General features: G+C 43.7%; 1 pseudogene; it reads right to left on the reverse strand.

Moving 5' to 3' along the window:
- Positions 1-21,727, reverse strand: part of LOC148513814 (olfactory receptor 6B1-like) — a 28,853-nt pseudogene extending 7,126 nt beyond the window's left edge.
- Positions 21,728-21,795: the final 68 nt, after the last annotated feature.

The raw sequence follows: 21,795 nt of genomic DNA on the forward strand, positions 1-21,795 counted from the left end.
CAACATTGTCTTTACAGTGGAACAACAGGTCCCAGCATGCCTCCACCACATGCTGGTACTTGGAGAACCATAAGTACCAGCATGCAGGGCATTAAGGGCCTACTTGTTTGTTTGTGTTGTAAAGAAATGTTTAAAAAACAAAACACAAAATGTTTCTGTCACCCCCCCCATGGCATTTTGGTAAAATAATTACAGGGCCATTTATACGCAATTTGGCTCCTAGTGCCAAAGTTAAAAATGTGCTCCCACCTCCCCTAGACAGTTTACAGTATTTTTCGTCCATGTAATAATGCCCCTTACACATTATGCCACACACCATAATGCCCCTTACTCATTATTCCACACACCATAATGCCCATTACACATTATGCCACACACCGTAATGCCCCTTACACTTTATTCCACACACCATAATGCCCATTACACATTATGCCACACGCTGTAATGCCTATAAACAAAGTGCCACTTACATATTTGCCCCTGACACCATTTTATGCCCCATAGTAAGGCTTCTAATTACTTTTAAATTACCTGCTCATCAGGAGTCTCATGCTCGTTGTCAGTGGTTTTATGTTCGTTACCAGGGGTTTCATGCTAGATGCATGGGGTCTCTGGGTTTCATGTTTGTTGCAAGGGGTTTCATGCTGGTTGTCAGGTGTTCCATACCCATTGCCAGGGGCTCCATGCTCATTGCCAGGGGCTCCAAGCTCATTGCCAGGGATATAATATATATATAATTGGGAGTGTATGTAAATGGGGGCGCTGGTGCTACTTTGAATTCACAGAACATGCCTGCTAGTCACAGAGCACCGCTCCTAGTCACAGGGCATCCCTTCTAATTCATAGAAAATCCCTGCTAGTCACAGCACATCCCTGCTAGTCACAGAGCACCGCTCCTAGTCACAGGGCATCCCTCCCAGTCACAGGGCTCCTCTTCTAGTCACAGGGCATCCCTTCCAGTCACAGGGCTCCTCTTCTAGTCACAGGGTGTCCCTTCTAATTCACAGAAAATCCCTGCTAGTCACAGGGCATCCCTCCCAGTCGTATAAAGCATCCTATACCACCAGCATTCCTCACACTGCATTTATATGTACAGTACACCATGAATTACACATCACCAATCAGCATCACTATAATGAGCATCCTGCATAGATCATCCCTCCCGTACACAGACAGAACACAAAAGCAGAGCATTGCTCCAGTACACAGAGACAGAACATTGCAGTTGGCACATAGCAGCATCTGGTACACATCCAGCATCCAGACTGGCCTGGGTTTGGGGGGCGTCTTGGCACCCAAGGCATTTCATCAACCTTGCACCCTCCCCCTCTATTGGATAGCTACACAAGCCCTTATGCAGTGCCCCTAATACAGTGCCCCCAGTAGTGGTCCCCCTATGCAGTGCCCTTATATAGTGCCCCAGGTAGTGGTCCCCCTATGCAGTGCCCCTTATATAATGCCCCCAGTAGTAGTACCCCTTATATAGTAACCCCAGTACTAACCCCCCAGCAGTACCTCCAGTAGAAGTCCCCCCAGCAGTGCCTCCAGGAGTAGTTCTGACCCAGCAATGCCCCCAGTAGTAGTCCCCCACCTATGCAATGCCCCCAGCAGTAGTCCCCACCTATGCAGTCCCCAAGCAGTAATCCCCACCTATGCAGTGCCCCTAGCAGTACTCCCCATGTATGCAGTGCCCTCAGTAGTGGTCCCACCAGTGCAGTGCCCCTCAGTAGTAGTCCCCCCACAGCAATGCCCCCAGTAGTAGTCCTCCTGCAGCAATGCCCCCAGTAGTAGTCCTCCCTCAGCAATGTCCCCAGTAGTAGTCCCCCCAGCAATGCCCCCAGTAGTAGTCCTCATATGCAGTGCCCCTTAGATAGAGTCCCAGATAGTGGTCCCCCTATTCAGTACCCCTTATATAATGCCCCCAGTAGTAGTCCATCTTATATAGTGACCCCATTACTAATACCCCAGCAGTGCCTCCAGTAGTAGTCCTCACCCAGCAATGCCCCCAGTAGTCCCCCACCTATGCAATGCCCACAGCATTAATCCCCACCTATGCAGTGCCCCCAGTAGTACTCTCCGACTATGCAGTGCCCCCAGCAGTAATCCCCACCTATGCAGTGCCCCCAGTAGTGGTTCCACCTGTGCAGTGCCTCCAGTAGTAGTCCCACCAGTGCAGTGCCTCCAGTAGTAGTTCCCACCCAGCAATGACCCCAGTAGTAGTCCCCCCTCAGCAATGCCCCAAGTTTTATTCCCCCCCAGCAATGCCCACAGTAGTAATCCCCCCCAGCAATGCCCCCAGCAGTAGCTCTCCCAGCAATGCCTTAAGTAGTAGCTCCCCCAGCAATGCCCCTAGTGGTAGTCCCCCCCAGCAGTGCCCCCAGTGGTAGTGCCCCCAGCAGTGCCCCCAGTAGTCTAACTGACTCTCATCGGCTGATAAAACAAACACACAGCTGCCGGCGCCGGCAACTGTGTGTTTGTTATACTAGTAGTGTAGTGCGGACTGCACTTATGTGCAGTCCACACTGCCGCCCTGCCTGGGTGACTAACTGATGCTAGAGGTCCAGTAGGACCTCTAGCATATGTCTCATCCTAGGCGGCAGCCATTTTTAGAGGGACGTTTTCAACAGACTTCATGTGGCCGGCTAGTCCGCATGGAATCTACAGCCCCCCCATCACCACACCCCACAAGCCTCTGCACCCCCAAGCCACCGTGGGGTCTGCGGGGCGGTAGTTATGCCACTGCTTGTGTAAGTGTGTGTGAGGCTGCAATGGTACTCCATGTTACTGATGGTCTTGCAGTCTTGCTAAGTATTACAGATGTGTTTAAGGTCAGGTGATCATCCTTATGTTGTGATGCGACAGCATAGCAATCGCAGTTGATTAGCATATCATCGCAGATTGCGTGTGTAATCGCAGCCGCAATCCGTACTAAAACAGGTAATTAATAATGTTGACAGTTGCAGGTGGGTGCAAAATGCTTACACTTGCCAACATCACAGTGTTTGTGTTCCGGTGTCCCCATATTGCCTGGTCAAGATTCTGATTGCTGACAAGCCATATGTATCTAGTCAGTACCGTTGTTTTAATGGCCTGCAGTCCTGGTTGCTATATTAGGAAAATTAGATGCTTTCTCTGTCTCTACTCTTAGCTTCTCCTGTTTGTTAGGGGGGCACTGGTTTTCCAGACCTCACTTCATTTGTTCTCTAGACTACTGTAGCTTCCATCCTGAGCTGGCAATAGTTCTTGCTTACATAGTTTCTGAAATAGTAAACCTGACTTTTTTTGTTGTTGCTATGACAGGATTCACCTCGAATTTGGCTGTGTTCTTCTGACCTGACTTATCCGGGCTTGTCTTCTGGATTATGTCTTGCTTGTTGTGAGCACTGACATCAGATTATGTACTGGCTTCACCTTGTCTACCACCAGCTCTGACCTTGGGCTGTTCATTACTGTGCTATTGTTTGCTACCTGTCATGACCTTGGCCCATTCACTGAATTCTGAGCCATTTAGCCAGTCTCCACATCGCAACTAAAAAAATTTTTTCTTAATTTTTTTATATTTTATGAGATGTTCTTTTTTTGTTTTCCCTGCATAGCCGATTAAGTACTGTCCAAAAAGTACCCCCTTTTATTAATTCCAGAATGATTCAAAAAAGGTGTGACCATCAGCACCAAGATCCCCCTGAAGGCAGCTTGCAACTTGGTGTGAATAGGTGATTGTCACAGAAAGACTACCTTTAAAAGTCATATGGGCCTATATAGATGTCTGGTTATGCCCTTCGGCCTGAGTAACACACCTGCCATACATATTACAAAATCTTAAAAATTATGTTCTTAGGGCCTGATTCAGCTTTGGGAATAGAGTAAGATATAGTAAATAAATGTGAACCTGGACAAACCATGTTGCAATGCAAGGGGGCAAATGCATACCTTATTTTTGCATGTGGGATAAATACTGTCTGCTTTTGCATGTAGCCCACAAATGCTGCACAGCTTTATTCTTACACTGCAATATAGATTTCAGTTTGCACACCCCCCTCCCAAATCTAAATCTCTCTGCACATGTTACATCTCCCCCCACCTTTACCAAGATTCACATTTACTTGCTACATCTTATTCCCAAAGCGGAATCAGGCCTTAAACTATCTTGGAAATTTGCTGTTGTACACCTGGATGACACCATGATTTGCTCTGCATTTTTTGTTATAACACCGGAATCAATTCTGTAAAGTATTTCAGAAATTGAGAGAACAACTGTTTACAAAACTAGACAAGTGAGAGTTCGATGGTTCCTCAAATTTAGTTCAAGTATTCACAATATCAGCTCAAGAATTCTCAATGGATGCGTCTAAATGAGAAGTCATTCAGGAGTGAGTAGTACCTATTCATTTAAAATGTTCCCCAGTTTTGCCAAATTTTATCAAAAATCCTCTTGGCTCTGAAGAGACCATTTGCACTCCACTTTTCTCCCATTCATTTAGATTTGCCCTTTATGGTTGAAGTCTATGGGTATATTAACTAAAGGTCAGTTTTGGGTAATTACTGACAGTTTTGCAAAGTAAAATCTGAGAGAAAACCATCCAAAAACAAGACTATAGATCAATATAGAACATCGGAACAACAATCATTTATTTAACATAGAATCAACATATGTATTAATGGTCGGTTTTAAAACTAACCAAAACCTGACTGCAAGGCAAGTTTGGGAGAAGCACTGCACAGATCACTATGATCTGGGCAGGCTTTGTTAGGTTAAATTAATTTTAAAAAGTAAATTTGTTTATTTTTTTTAAAAAAATTGTGCCCCTAGACCCCAATCAGTAACTAGCCCCAGACTTCTCAGCCTGGGCTTGTGTAGCAAAATAGGGGGAGGGAACATCATGAGATATCTTGGTAGAAATTAATGGGGAAGAAATAATTGGCTAAGAGTGGACAGCTGTTATGGCAGTGTCCGCTCTCGGCCAATCAGCACTTCCCCATTTATTTTTATGACAGTGTCTGCGAGTGACTTGTCAGTTTGGGCCTAGCACTGGATACACAGGGCCTGTAGCAGATGAGAACACTATTGCATTGGCAGCTGCCTTGCCAAAATATGCTAATGAGGTGATGCCACCTGGGAATGTAATGAGATGCCCACCGGAGGCCTCACAGATCCAAGCAACTGCATACAAATATGCAGAGGTGGTCTCAGATCCTTCGATAATAGACCATCTGAGTAACCCTGTGGTAGCACAGAATGGAAGTGGGAGCTGAGACACTGGGCCCTTAATGTCCGGGCATGCTGGAACTTATTCCACAAGTGCTGGCATGTCGAAAAAGGCTGCCTGGGACTTGTGGTCTGCCTGTAACAAACAATATTATGATCTATTTTATTACTATTAACCCTGCATCGATCGCAACCAGGGATGCTGAGAATAGCCCAGGTCTGGTTGTTCCTCCGAGGGGGACCCCATTTTTTGGGGTGTCTGGTCACACTTTTTGAGGAATTCCAGCCCTGGGCTGACAAGTTTAATAGTATGGCAGGGGGACCCTGGGCTGTGTCTCCCTGCTATGACATTATTCCCCCAACCGGTTCAGCCTGGCGCTAGTTATAGGAGAATAGGGGGATAACCACACCATATTCCCCCCCTACTTTCCAGTACAAGCCTAGGTCGAGATAGGGCTTGTACTGGAAAGTAGGGGGGGGGGAACATGGTGTTTTTTATATATACAAAATAAAGTGCCCAGTTTAGGGGTCTGCTGGGATCTGCCTGTTCATTTGGCCTATTACTGGATGAATTTTAATGGGGTTGTCACTATTCTATACATTACACCGTTCATCTGTGACAAAAGGGAGCCGAGCAGAGACGATTTTAGTGAAGCAAAGTGTCAAAGTCAAATAATTGGATATGATCGCTTGCAATTATTATCTGACGATCTAGTCATCTCTAGTATGATGATGAGTAAATTGGACACAACTCTGCGTCTGCGCAATCCGATGCGCACAAATGCAAATCCAACACACGCATACACTGATGCACATATGCACACACATAGACGCACCCATATGTATCCACATACATACACATAGACGCTCGTATGCGTATCCACATACATGCATACGCACTTTTGCTATTTCAATATACAGATGCACATATGCGAATGCATATGTATAAAATGGTTCCCATGCATTACAGTTAATAACCAGGGTTATTAAAGGTATTATATGTTAATGATTATGATGTAATATGTACTTAAATGAGATCTGAGGTTTAGAATATAGTGGACATGTCATGTTTGGTATCATACTAAATCCCTGTTTATTTGCAGACATCCGTTCTTATCGGCAAAGAAGTCGCATCTTGTGTTCGTTAGTTATGGATGATAGGGAGTTATTGCTTAGAATGTTATTACTTGTATGCAGTCTTGTAGCCAGTTTTAACCAGTTGTTCGGCGGGAAGCTACACAATGTGACCGTTGGAAGACTGAGCCATACCCCTGATGACACCGTATGAGCTGACGAATGACCAGATTGACCAGAAGCAACAACCAATGGAAACCTGTCAATTTGTCCCTTTGTTAACGTTGAAACCTGTAAGATATATAGGCTGTGTCCTGATCTCAGTGTTCAGACATCTTCTTTGCGACCGCATGCTTTTGGATTGATGACTGTATACTGGGACCAGTGCGCAAGTGTATGTATCGACTGTACTATTTTTATTGCTTTTTACTGTAATTGTTAATTTTTTAATCTTTCTTACATAAATAACTTTTTATGCTTTGGAACCACATGATTGGACTGGAAAGCAATTCTTTCTTAAGTGACTTGCAGCGCTAAACAGCGACTAGTGACTTTTAGGAATCAATAAAAGTCACAGAAAAAAACTTGCACCAATCTGCTGTATAGGAGCTGGCCCGGGTGCTGAAACCTGCTAGAGACAGTGGGCCTGATTCATTACGGATCGCAATATTGCGTACAACTGCGATAGTGTGCTAATCCATTATGATCATAATGCAAACTCTGCACCCCTGAAAAGGCATGCAAACGTACTGGCACACCTGCGTTTCCCTGACCCCCCCCCACCACCACCCACAAACGGTGCTTCCTGTCAATCATTCTGCAATGGGTCTGTGTAGTCACTTCGATGGCAGTCCCCATCGCAGCGGCTGGGTCACACTCTGCAATGCGTACACATGTGCAGTACGAAACAATCGGCCGATTGTGTTTGTATATTCGCTGTTGCGTATGGTAGTTCATCAGGCCCAGTGAGAGCCAATCAGAGAGAGCAATGTGCCCTGTTGCTTAGCAGCAGCCTAGAGAGAGGAGGGAGTCAGGGACTGAGCAGGGTGTACAGATTACCTGAGCCTGGCCTGTCTGAGGAGCCCAGATCAGCCTGGGAGGAGGAGCAATGGCCCCCTCTCAGTACACACATTACCATCAATACATATTACTCTCAGAGGGGGATGACCAAACACCCACATCAGCATAGGGGCCTAGCTGATGTGTTGGTGGCTCTGCTGACATGCATGAGCAGTGCCTCCTCCTATGGCTCCAACTGCTGTGAGGAAATGGACAGACCTGACCAAAGAGGATGGAGTACCTGCTGAGAATGGGGTAAGTATACAGCCATGAGAGGGAGGGTACAGTACAGAGCAGGGTGGAAAATCGAGGAAAAACTGTTTTGTAACATGATAGACAGTGTGGTTATTATTGTGGTTATTATTGTGGTTATTATTGTTTTTGTAATTTTTTTGGAGGGTGGCTGGTGCTCCCTGGTTTTCACTAGCCCTATGCCCACTGTCACACATGGTGTTAACGTGCCCCGTGCCAGCTTTGCCCCCAAACATGTGAATTAATGATGTCATAACATATTTTCATTAAATCTTTTTAGACAGCAAGGTGCCATTCCAGTGACACCCCAAGGATTGTCCTTACCCGTTGTGCTCACTTACCAGCTTCCTCCTAATCTAAGGGTGGCACTGCTGGAGTTAGCTGGAGTTATCTCCATGTGAGACATGTAGATTTAGTCATGAGACATTGTTTCAGCTCTCAAATTGGTTAGTAAACCATGTGGTCTGAAAACAGATCACAAGCACCTCAACGGTAAATCTCTCCAATGGTGAGATATTGCAGACTTTGCTGGGTTTAATGTGTCAGTGAAGTAGTAGCAAAAATACTGCCATGCCTTCAGGATGGTCATCTACGTTTGGTGGCAGAGGTCCAATGTTGGATGCACAGCTGTAAACCTTTGGTGGTTCAGCTATCAATGGATCCCCAACTATGATGAGAAACTGTCGACCAACAATGATGGACAATGCTACAATGCCTTTCTGCCCCCCCTGGAGCACCCCCTTCACATTTGGTGACATGTCACACTGCTCCCTTACAGATACAGTAAACATCAATTATCACATTCAATTTTATATTGTTATCATGAGAGGAATAATAGATCTTACTATACAATTCTGTATTACTAATTTTATAATTTTCGTTAGAGTATAGCATCTCTCATCGACATTCCGGCGGACTATTCAGATATGTCTATGGTCATAGAGATGATAATCTTATTAGTGGAGTATTTTCATATTAATGTAAATCCCTTTTCTTTTCCTGCAATATGTAGCATGAACGACATGAGCCTGTGGACATATTAGCTCTGCAATACCATGGTAACAGAGTATATTTTCTAGCACGGTCAACATGTTTGCAATATTCTACTGTTCTTTTTCTTACATCAGTATACAGGTTCCCATTCCATGACTCGCTAACCATCGATGCTAAGGGTATATGGTTAGAGTAGCATGGGTCTCTGATAATTTACTGTATGATTCATATCTTCTTCATACTTAATTCTATACTCTATACATAATGAGCACTCTCATTGTAGATTTTCAGGAGAGGTGCCTGCAATGCTAGTCACCAGGCACCTCTCAGTTGATACAATGCAATAGCAGATGCCCTACTTACTTATTCTCATCCTTGGATGCTTTTTGAACATGCTCACGTATCATTCAATGCATGATAAAATGATATGCAGCAGCTGCTCACTTAGGCTATCATTTGGGAGTAGACTTTTCTCTCTCCTTTATGTCTATCCAGACTATGTAATTATATTATCAATATTAATTTTACATTATTATCTTCTAGGCTCACTAGTTACACTTTTATCAATGTATCTAGCTACTTTGAACAATTGCCTTTATGAATACTTATCACTGACAAATTTGTCGAAATTGCTTATAGGTTCTATTTCAATTTAAGTACAACTTCTTTATAACAATTTTTAATAAAACCTCATGTCAATTATGGCTTTAGTTTGCATAATACTCTAATTATTCTTAATTTCTATTATCAGTCTTATTTTATTTATTTCACACAGAATCATGTTTTTGTTTTTCGCTTCCCTCTCATTGATATTAATCTACAAGCATTATTGTCTTATTTATCCCCTATATAACACTTAGACAGCTAATGTACATATGTTTTAGTATCTGCTGCTTTTCCAGCTTCCTTATTGGCTGGCTTTGATGTCAATCATTGAATGGCCCACTGGTATTGGATTATATGACCTTGCACAGTCATAGGCCATTCCATCTGTCAATCTATTGGAGGTCCACATGATTGGGCTGTGATGGGGATAAGGATGAGACAGCATTGCAGTGATCATTGGGTTGGGACTGTGAACAAGCCTTTCCACGGCGAAACGCGCGTCAGCCACTTCCGGGTCACGTGCTGCGCACACATGACACCGGCCTTCCGACCTGACTCACCTAGCGGCATGTATTAGCTCCACTGACACCACCGCAGACTGCTTCCTGGACCACACGCTGATCAGGTAAGTGGCGTACAAACCCTGCACTGCCCGCGCATCAAGGCAGATGGCCACGAATCCTGACAGCACATTGCTCATACTCACACACTATCTGACATCTGTTAGACTGTACCACATTATTTCTTATTGTAAGGAACCAGTTCTGTGGGAAATTTCTTTCCCTTGTCTTTCAGTACAGACCAGAGTCGCTCATTCATTCATAAGTGTTTTACATGTATCTAAACATTTATTATGGATTGTGGTCCATGTTGATGCAGTTTGTTGGCATATGACCGGCTTTATGAACTATAACCAGTGGTTGAAGTGGGAATTTTGAAGTGGGGGTATGGAGAATGTAAAGAAAGCACTTACGTGTGTGTCGGAGACGCGCATGCGCCAAAAAAGGGGGTGTGGTCACTCAAATGAGGGCGTTGCCTCAACACTAACATCCTTTTCATCAGTGTAGTGTACCACGCTGTAGTACCCCTTATACACAATATGCCACACAATAGTAGTGCCCCTTCTACACATTATGCCACACACACAGTAATGTCCTTTACAAAATTTGTAGTACAAATGATGCCACCCAGCAATAAATGCCCTTACACATTATGCCACATAGTAATGTCCCTTATAACATTATACCCCACAGTAAAGCCCTGCCTGCAGCCTCTTGCCTCCTCCTTGTGTCCCTTCAGCAGCCTCAATCTTATTGTGAGAGATTACATGATGAGATGAGACTCATCTCCATGTGTATTAAGTGCACTACCTGGCAGACATCCATGCCGAGACAGCGGCACCGTGCCACCGTCATTTCAAATCAGATGCTGTCTGCGAGCCAATCAGAAGCTACAGCGGCTTCTGATTGGCTGCCGGTCCGCAAGTTCCATTTGGCTCGCAGACAGCGCCAGATTTGCAATGCCGGTGGCATGGTGCCTCTATTTCTCCATCCATGGATTGTTGCCAGTGCGCCAGTAATCAGCTGGCGGCCTGGCACCAGATCTTTTGCATGATGAACCCAATTAGAGCACCTGTCACTATAGGGAATCATTGATCTATATCTTTTAAGTGCAGCCTCTATAAGAACAGCGTAATGAGGATGGAAAGCAAGGGACTGACCTGCAGCCTGATCCAGAAGTCCAGTCTAGCTCCAGGATCACACAGTCCGGGAGGGAGAGACTTGGGAGTCCTGTCTGCATTCCTTGCCCTGTCTCCTGCACTCTCTTCCCCTCCTGGTGACTGACCTCTCCCTATCACGTGGAAATATTGAAAATATTGCAGGTTCCTGATATGCAAAGAGCCCATCTATAGGAAGCAGAGGCTGCACATCCCTGGGGACACCTACTGGGAACCCCCCCCACCCACAACCAGCATCACTAATAAATTCTGCCCCTTCCTCTACTCTCACCATCATTAACAACCCCCCCTACTCCCTGCATCACTAATAACCCCACACTACTCCCAGCACCATTAATAACCCCCCCACTACTCCCAGCGCCACTAACACCACCCCCGCTTCTCACTCCCAGAACCACTAACAGCACCACCACTTCTCACTCCCAGCACCACCCCCACTATTCACTCCCAGCACCACTAACAGCACCATCGGTTCTCACTCTCAGTACCACTAACAGCACCCCCACTTCTCACTCCCAGCACCACCCCCACTACTCACTCCCAGCACCACTAACAGCACCTCCGCTTCTCACTCCCAGCAGCACCCCCACTACTCACTCCCAGCACCACTAACAGCACCCCGCTACTCACTCCCAGCACCACTAACAACACCCCGCTACTCACTCCCAGTACCACTAACAGCACCTCCGCTTCTCACTCCCAGTACCACTAACAGCACCCCCGCTTCTCACTCCCAGCACCCCCCCTACTACTCACTCCCAGCACCACTAACAGCACCCCGCTACTCACTCCCAGTACCACTAACAGCACCTCTACTTCTCACTCCCAGACCACTAACAGCACCCCCGCTTCTCACTCCCAGCACCCCCCCCACTACTCACTCCCAGCACCCCTGCTTCTCACTCCCAGCACCACTAACAGCACCACCAGTACCACTAATTACCTCTGCCCACTCCACTGCTCCCACCATCACTAGCAACCCTCCCACCATCATTAACAATCCCCCCACTGTTCCCAGCACCACCAACAAACTCTCCCTATTACTCTCAGCACCATTAATAATAATTAACAACCTTTTCTACTCCCACCATCACTAACACCACCCCCCATCCACTACTCTGTTGCTCTATTTTTCATTAGGGAGGAAGCAGGTGCCGGCGCCCGGCGGTGAATCCAGCAAGCGCCGCACGTGTAAGGTATCTAGCTGTTGCCGTCAGGAGAACAAAGTGCGCCCAGACCTCAGGCTGCGTTGTACCAGCCAGGGGAGTGTGATGACGTTACCCTCAGGCTTCCAGAAGCTCAGGAAGGCTGTAGGAGGCAGTGGAGCCGGAGATTCTGTCAGTGTCACGCTGCTGAGCACTATGTACTTACTCGGTGGCACAGTCTGGCAGCAATGGCCTGCTAAAGCTGCTACATAGAGAGTGGTGGTGCAGCGTACCGATGGAAAATTCTTAACGGTACCTCGCACCCGAGCTAGAAACTTATAGAACAGAAACTGTTTAGTGCTTGAAGTGCCGGTATGCCATACCGTTGTATACCGGCACACTTCGAGCACTGACTATAACTATACCTTATTATTATTGCAGACATATTATATGTTTTTTTCAAGAATCAGTGGCCAATTGTAGCCATACATACATGTATACAGTTTCTGTGTACATACAGACACATATGCACTTTACTGGTGACTTAGGTATAGTCCAGCAGTATAGTACTTTCCTGCAGAGAGCTAATTGTTGAATATTACAGCATGAATAATATGTATTCATCGTTCTTTACTACATGCCCAGATTGTGATTCTCTAGGCGATATGATGTATCTATGGATTTAATGATACACAGTGATATTTATATTGATTGATTACCGATTAAGGCCCTCATTCTGAGCCGCTCGCTAGCGGCAGTACGCTCGTTCTGAGCGATGTTCGCACATCTGCGCATGCGTACGGTTTTTAGTACGCATGCGCGAACCAGTCAGTGTGGCCGAAAATCGTTTGTACGCTATATAGCGAATGCCTGCTATTTTGAGTGACAGAATGAGGCGTATGTGGGTGGTAACAGGGGAAGGTGCTTGAAAACGGGGGAGTGGAATTCGAACGCAGGCGTGCTTAAAGGTCAAAGCGGGCGTTTTAAGGGAGTGCATAATTAATACAGCAGCGTCATTGACCACGTCACTTGCTTTTTTTTAACTCAGAACTGCTCGCAAAATAGCGGTTGAAAAAAAACAACCACAACAATAGCAAGAAGTTCATACACTGTACGATGTACTCGATTAATCTAATAAATAGCGGACATGACGTATGGTGCGAGCGGCCAGGGGGCATTTTTATCAAATAAACGAGCGTATGTTTTGCGCGCTCGTTTAGACTTAGAGGTGGGAACAGACTGCAATTTGCGAAGGGATCATTTGAATAGCCACCCCTTGTTTTTGAACGAACGACTGCAAATAGCGAACTGCTCTGAATCAGACACTAACTTCGCCTGGCTTTTCATTTTTTCATTATTAGGAGGTAATACATCTCTTTCTGGAGTGTATATATCCACCAATCCTAATTATTTTTTATTCTATTTGGCGATATGATGTATCTGTGGATTTAATGATACACAGTGATATTTACCTTGATTGATTATCGATTGATTCGCCCTGTTTTTCTATTTTTTACAATAGGAGAAAATACATCTCTCTCTGGAGAGTATATCTCCACCAATCCTAAATAATTCTTTACTCTATTAATGTTTGATTGTTTGTTTGTCCATGTGTTGATTTACGCTGATTACCTCTTTTAATAATATGTAATAAAAGTAAATTTTTAGCCCTTGTCATTTGACCACATAATCTCTACATCTATTGTGTGCCCGAACATAGGGTCCTTTCTTTCCTTTTTAGTTCAGATACAGTAAACATATCAGCTCGGGTTCTGCCAGCTTTTCTGTTATCAGCTTTCTGAGGATCTATACAGTCATGACAATGTCCTCAGAAACTCAGAGGTGAGCCAAAAGCAAAAGTGAAGATTTAGACGAGGACAAAGAAGCAAAAAAAAAATGTAGCATGAAAGGAAATAAATTAATAGAAAAAAATTAAATAAAAGTAAATAGCTTAAAAATATAGAGAAACTGTCAGAAAAGTGTGTCAGGAGATCATTTTGACAGAGAAATAACAGAGTTATGACAACAGTGAGGTACAAACTGAGGAATTCAGTTATTATATATTAATGAGAAATATGTATAGCATAATCTGTGTCTGTAGATGATGTATATGTTTTTAGGAGTGAATAGTTACGATATTTTTATTGCGAAATATGTGGAAATTAATATTTGTCACCTCAACACAAGTATGTGTTGTCTATTCACCCACAACTCACACCAATGTCACTGTATGCCCTGTGCAGACTGCTATGTAACCTCTCCTATTCACCCACCACTTATACCTATGTCACTGTGTGCCCTGTGCACAGACTGCTATGTAACCTCTCCTATTCACCCACCACTCACACCAATGTCACTGTGTGCCCTGTGCACAGACTGCTATGTAACCTCTCCTATTCACCCACCACTCACACCAATGTCACTGTGTGCCCTGTGCACAGACTGCTATGTAACCTCTCCTATTCACCCACCTCTCACACCAATGTCACTGTGTGCCCTGTGCACAGACTGCTATGTAACCTCTCCTATTCAACCACCACTCACACCCATGTCACTGTGTGCCCTGTGCACAGACTGCTATGTAACCTCTCCTATTCACCCACCTCTCACACCAATGTCACTGTGTGCCCTGTGCACAGACTGCTATGTAACCTCTCCTATTCACCCACCACTCACACCCATGTCACTGTGTGCCCTGTGCACAGATTGCTATGTAACCTATCCTATTTACCCACCACTCACACCAACATCACTGTGTGCCCTGTGAACAGACTGCTATGTAACCTCTCCTATTCACCCACCACTCACACCAATGCCATTGTGTGCCCTGTGCACAGACTGCTATGTAACCTCTCCTATTCACCCACCACTCACACCAATGTCACTGTATGCCCTGTGCAGACTGCTATGTAACCTCTCCTATTCACCCAGCACTCACACCTATGTCACTGTATGCACTGTGCACAGACTGCTATGTAACCTCTCCTATTCACCCACCTCTCACACCAATGTCACTGTGTGCCCTGTGCACAGATTGCTATGTAACCTCTCCTATTCACCCACCACTCATACCTATGTCACTGTATGCCCTGTGCAGACTGCTATGTAGCCTCTCCTATTCACCCACCACTCACACCTATGTCTCTGTGCGCCCTGTGCAGACTGCTATGTAACCTCTCCTATTCACCCACCACTCATACCTATGTCACTGTGTGCCCTGTGCACAGACTGCTATGTAACCTCTCCTATTCACCCACCTCTCACACCAATGTCACTGTGTGCCCTGTGCACAGATTGCTATGTAACCTCTCCTATTCACCCACCACTCATACCTATGTCACTGTATGCCCTGTGCAGACTGCTATGTAGCCTCTCCTATTCACCCACCACTCACACCTATGTCTCTGTGCGCCCTGTGCACAGACTGCTATGTAACCTCTCCTATTCACCCACCTCTCATACCATCGTCACTATATGCCCTGTGCAGACTGCTATGTAACCTCTCCTATTCACCCACCACTCACACCCATGTCACTGTGTGCCCTGTGCACAGATTGCTATGTAACCTATCCTATTTACCCACCACTCACACCAACATCACTGTGTGCCCTGTGAACAGACTGCTATGTAACCTCTCCTATTCACCCACCACTCACACCAATGCCACTGTGTGCCCTGTGCACAGACTGCTATGTAACCTCTCCTACTCACCCACCACTCACACCAATGTCACTGTATGCCCTGTGCAGACTGCTATGTAACCTCTCCTATTCACCCAGCACTCACACCTATGTCACTGTATGCACTGTGCACAGACTGCTATGTAACCTCTCCTATTCACCCACCACTCATACCTATGTCACTGTGTGCCCTGTGCACAGACTGCTATGTAACCTCTCCTATTCACTCACCTCTCACACCAATGTCACTGTGTGCCCTCTGTACAGACTGCTATGTAACCTATCCTATTCACCCACCACTCACACCAACATCACTGTGTGCCCTGTGAACAGACTGCTATGTAACCTCTCATATTCACCCACCACTCACACCAATGTCACTGTGTGCCCTGTGCACAAACTGCTATGTAACCTCTCCTATTCACCTACCACTCACACCAATGTCACTGTATGCCTTGTGCAGACTGCTATGTAACCTCTCCTATTCACCCACCACTCACACCTATGTCACTGTGTGCCCTGTGCACAGACTGCTATGTAACCTCTCCTATTCACTCACCTCTCACACCAATGTCACTGTGTGCCCTCTGTACAGACTGCTATGTAACCTATCCTATTCACCCACCTCACACCAATGTCACTGTGTGCCCTGTGCACAGACTGCTATGTAACCTATCCTATTCACCCACCACTCAACCCAATGTCACTGTATGCCCTGTGCACAGACTGCTATGTAACCTCTCCTATTCACCCACCTCTCACACCAATGTCACTGTGTGCCCTGTGCACAGACTGCTATGTAACTTCTCCTATTCACCCACCACTCATACCAATGTCACTGTATGCCCTGTGCACAGACTGCTATGTAACCTCTCCTATTCACCCTCCACTCATACCAATGTCACTTGATTGATTATCGATTGATTCGCCCTGTTTTTCTATTTTTTATAATAGGAGAAAATACATCTCTCTCTGGAGAGTATATCTCCACCAATCCTAAATAATTCTTTACTCTATTAATGTTTGATTGTTTGTTTGTCCATGTGTTGATTTACGCTGATTACCTCTTTTAATAATATGTAATAAAAGTAAATTTTTAGCCCTTGTCATTTGACCACATAATCTCTACATCTATTGTGTGCCCGAACATAGGGTCCTTTCTTTCCTTTTTAGTTCAGATACAGTAAACATATCAGCTCGGGTTCTGCCAGCGTTTCTGTTATCAGCTTTCTGAGGATCTATACAGTCATGACAATGTCCTCAGAAACTCAGAATTGAGCCAAAAGCAAAAGTGAAGATTTAGACGAGGACAAAGAAGCAAAAAAAAAATGTAGCATGAAAGGAAATAAATTAATAGAAAAAAATTAAATAAAAGTAAATAGCATAAAAATATAGAGAAACTGTCAGAAAAGTGTGTCAGGAGATCATTTTGACAGAGAAACAACAGATTTATGACAACAGTGAGGTACAAACTGAGGAATTCAGTTATTATATATTAATGAGAAATATGTATAGCATAATCTGTGTCTGTAGATGATGTATATGTTTTTAGGAGTGAATAGTTACGATATTTTTATTGCGAAATATGTGGAAATTAATATTTGTCACCTCAACACAAGTATGTGTTGTCTATTCACCCACAACTCACACCAATGTCACTGTATGCCCTGTGCAGACTGCTATGTAACCTCTCCTATTCACCCACCACTCATACCTATGTCACTGTGTGCCCTGTGCACAGACTGCTATGTAACCTCTCCTATTCACCCACCTCTCACACCAATGTCACTGTGTGCCCTGTGCACAGACTGCTATGTAACCTCTCCTATTCACCCACCACTCACACCAATGTCACTGTGTGCCCTGTGCACAGACTGCTATGTAACCTCTCCTATTCACCCACCACTCACACCTATGTCACTGTGTGCCCTGTGCACAGACTGCTATGTAACCTCTCCTATTCACCCAACACTCTCACCAATGTCACTGTATGCCCTGTGCAGACTGCTATGTAACCTCTTCTATTCACCCACCACTCACACCTATGTCACTGTGTGCCCTGTGCACAGACTGCTATGTAACCTCTCCTATTCACCACTCACCCCCTTAGGGCCTGATTCAGAGGAGCTCGCTATTTGCGAGCGCTCGCTCTGAATCAGGGCGGATTTGGTTAAAAAAAATCCGCCTCCAGGACGCTCGCATAGCTGTGGGTGACCATACACAGCTTGTGCAGGTGCCCGGGCGATGGTTGCAATTATCAGTACCATTGGGCTTGCAATGAGACCCTTGTGGTAGGGTCTCGTCCACTGCAAGCCCCAGTGAACTTCCTGCTCTAATAGAACAGGAAGTTCACTACTGACATCACGTGTGATGTCAGTAGGGCCACCCACAAATGGTAGGTGTTCCTTCGGGAATGCCTCCATTTTTTTTCCGACACTCCCCCGGCCCACCTACAAAACAGGGTGAGCTGTCGATCAAAATCAACAGCCGCCCCATTTTGCTACAAGCCCCGAGCGAGTGAAGTTCTCACTCGCCCCGGGGCTCGCGCGTGGGCACTGTGAGCGGTTCTGAATCAGGCCCTTAGTTCCTATAGGGTATTATTATTGTTATAATTATATTGCTATCGATCTCACAGAATTTCTGATACCTTGTAGCCTGACTATACAAACTGTTCAAGTCCACTCAGATCGTTTTATATACAAAGCTTGTAACTCTGCTCTTATGTCTGTTTGGTAGATGACAGTTTATTCATATTTTTTACTCACTCCCATTGAGAGTCATGAAATACATATCAATATTCCAATCCATTATTCACATTCAGTGATTATTATATGCGGCTGACTCTGAAATCACTTTATTTTCCACCTTGTGTCAATTTATACATGCTTTAAATTTGGGCTGTCAGTGCCTACTCAAAGCCACAAAAACCTCAATTGATATAGTTATTTGTATATATAGCTATTGCAGATCACCTTCTGTCTATTATATTTCACAGGGAAACATATTTGGAAATTATAATTTTTACACACTGTTATATTAATAACATTTTATGCTTTGTAGCACTCGAGCATACAGACTGCCTCTGCCTATCCAGCTCATCAGGAAGCTAATGTTGATAATCAACAACTGCAATTTCACAGACTACTCCCCATCTATGACATAGGGCAGACCTTAATTGATATTGTAGTTTATATGTATATCTTTGCAGATTGCCATCATAATTAACAGAGTAACATATTGAGAGATGATCACTTTCACAAATTGCTACATTAGTATCATTCTATGCTCTGTAGTGATCAGGCACACAGGCTGCCTCTACTTGTTCAGGTCCTCAGGCAGATATAGTTAGTAATGTGTTCATTACTCCCCACCTGTGGCACTGGGCAGGGCAGTTTGGTCATTTATAAAGTCATACAGAGTTTACACACACAGCAGGACTGCCGCCGATGCGCGTTTCGCTGACGTTATGCTTTTTCAAGTCTATCCCGATTGCTTCATTCTGCAGCCTAATATTTCTTTATTAGACCAATCATCATTGTTCTCACAGGTCATGTGTCCCTTCTAACCAATCCAATTGTTTGTAGATCCCGAATACTGGCCGTCTCCACTGCTCCCGGTAATTTTAGGAAATGTATACATATAAATCAGTCAATCGGGGCATTTCCATGTGAAACGTAAACATTATTTCATTTCTAAAAGGACTAATCATTATAGAATTTAATCTTTGTGAACATGACCTTGTTAGAGACACATTACCTATACACTTTACATCTCTTCAGCTACATACTGTATTTTACACGTTCGATTAGTGAATCCTTATTCAAACAATACCATCTAACTCTAATATTTATCAGTATGTCATTATATCCATCGCATTACTGTCAATACTCCTAGCAATAATCTCCCTTTCATAACTATAAAAAATAGTTATGATTTTCACTCCATAAATTATTAAGTGTATTTGATGTGTGAGTGCATCCCGTGAAAATGTGTGAAAAATTAAATATTAATCGTGAAAATAATATTTTTAATATTTTACAGTTATGTGACAAAACAATGTGTACAAAAATGTGTTTTAAAAAAGATCATGTGTATGTGATTGTGTAAATATATGTGTTTATTATTATTCAATGTGAAATCTGTAAAAAAAAATAGGTGATATTATTATTGTGATGTTATTAAAGTAAAAATCATAACATTATATGGAAAATGTAATTGTTTAGTGATAGACATATATGGTTTTCTTAATTAATTCCCAAATTCTTCTAGGTTCCACATAATATAAATGTTTAATTTAAATCCATGGATAAGAAAATGAACCATAAAGAGTGAGGGACCCAATTATGTTATATGTACCGCTTATTCTATTCATTAATTATTATATACCTATTTAGAATAAAAAACATAAATGTTTAAAATTTATGGGGGACCCACACCCCAATACAAATGATCCCTCAATGCAACATTCATGCCATTTGTATTGGAATATAATGTATTCATAGAAGAATTATAATAAGAGTTGGTCATATCAAAAACTTTGTACCTAAATAATTTTTGCGTAGGAGATGATCATATTCTTTATTTAACAATTGTTTCAAAATTATGGTATATTTTTATAAGAATGCAGCATAGTTGTTTCCCTTATTCATTCCCTTGGGGAAAACACAGTCCATGATGAATATCATTTTTGTCTCCCATTTGAGGAGTTCTCGATCCAAATCCCCTCCTTTGATTCCCAAGTCAATTATTTTCATGCAATATGCTTGGAATCCCTTCAGATTACCTTCACTATATTTTAAGAAACATTTAGCTATAGAAGTTATGGGTTTAAATTTGGCCTGATCTTGTTTGGCATTTCGAATTGTTCCCGCATGCTCCAGTACTCTGACCTTTAGAGGTTAATAGTCTACCCTACATAACTTTTTACCACAGGGGCATTCTAAATGGTAGACAACTCCCATAGTTGCACAATCAATACGATCTATTATGGTCCATCTCTTGCCATATTTATCATGGAACCAATTCTTCTGGAGCATGTATTGACATGATTTACAGTGTCCACACTTGTGGGATCCTTTTGTGTTGTACTGAGAATTTTCAATTGTTGTAAAGTGGCTATGGACAAGTCGGTCCTTCAGATTCTGCCACCTGCTCCAACTGGTCTGCACCCTATATGGTAATATTTTGGCTAGATCTTTATCTGTATCTAGGATAGGCCAATGCTTTTTGAGAATCTGATTTATTTTTCTCCAATGATTGTTATAAGTCCCAACAAACCTGACTGGTTCTTCCTTTTGATTCTTCTTCTTAGGTAATAGAAAGGTTTCCTTAAGATATATTTTTGACTCTTTTACCACCTGTTTAATTACTTTCCTGCTGAAGCCTCTCCTTTCCAATCTTTCACACACTTGTTTACTCCTGTGTTCATAGATATCTGATTGGGAACAGTTCAGTTTGGCACGCAGTAGTTCCCCTTGAGGAGTGGCCTTGATGGTTGCAGGTAGGTGGGCAGCACTGCTACTATGTAATACACTGTTTGTAATACAGTTTTTCTATAAATAGCTGTGAAAATCAAACCTTCTGCTCCTACCCGTATTGTGATGTCTAGAAATTTGATTTCAGTTTGGCTCCTTTCCAAGGTAAGTCTTAAGTTCAATCATTCAAATTTAACATGGTTATGGATTTCTCACATTGGTGTTGCTCTCCACCCAGAATATAAGAATATCAGCTATGTACCTTAGGTACAATAGGATATGTTTTGTATGTACTTCATGGGATTCGCTGAATAGTATCTCCCTCTCCCACCAAACCTGGTGGAGGCTGTGCCCATTGCCATCCCTCTCACCTGGAGGTAGTAGTGCTCATTACAGATGAAATAGTTTTTCTTCAATACAAAATCTAATAATGTTATCAGGAATTTGTTTACATTGTTATGAGCCTCCATATCCAGGAAATACTCTAATGCCATTTTCATGGCTTATGCTCATATACAAGCTTTCAACATCACACAACACCAGTCACACTCCTGGGTTTACTACTAGA

The sequence above is a fragment of the Taudactylus pleione genome, unplaced genomic scaffold, assembly GCF_031769625.1.
Source record: "Taudactylus pleione unplaced genomic scaffold, aTauple2 ptg000268l, whole genome shotgun sequence".
Taxonomy (NCBI): Eukaryota; Metazoa; Chordata; class Amphibia; order Anura; family Myobatrachidae; genus Taudactylus; species Taudactylus pleione.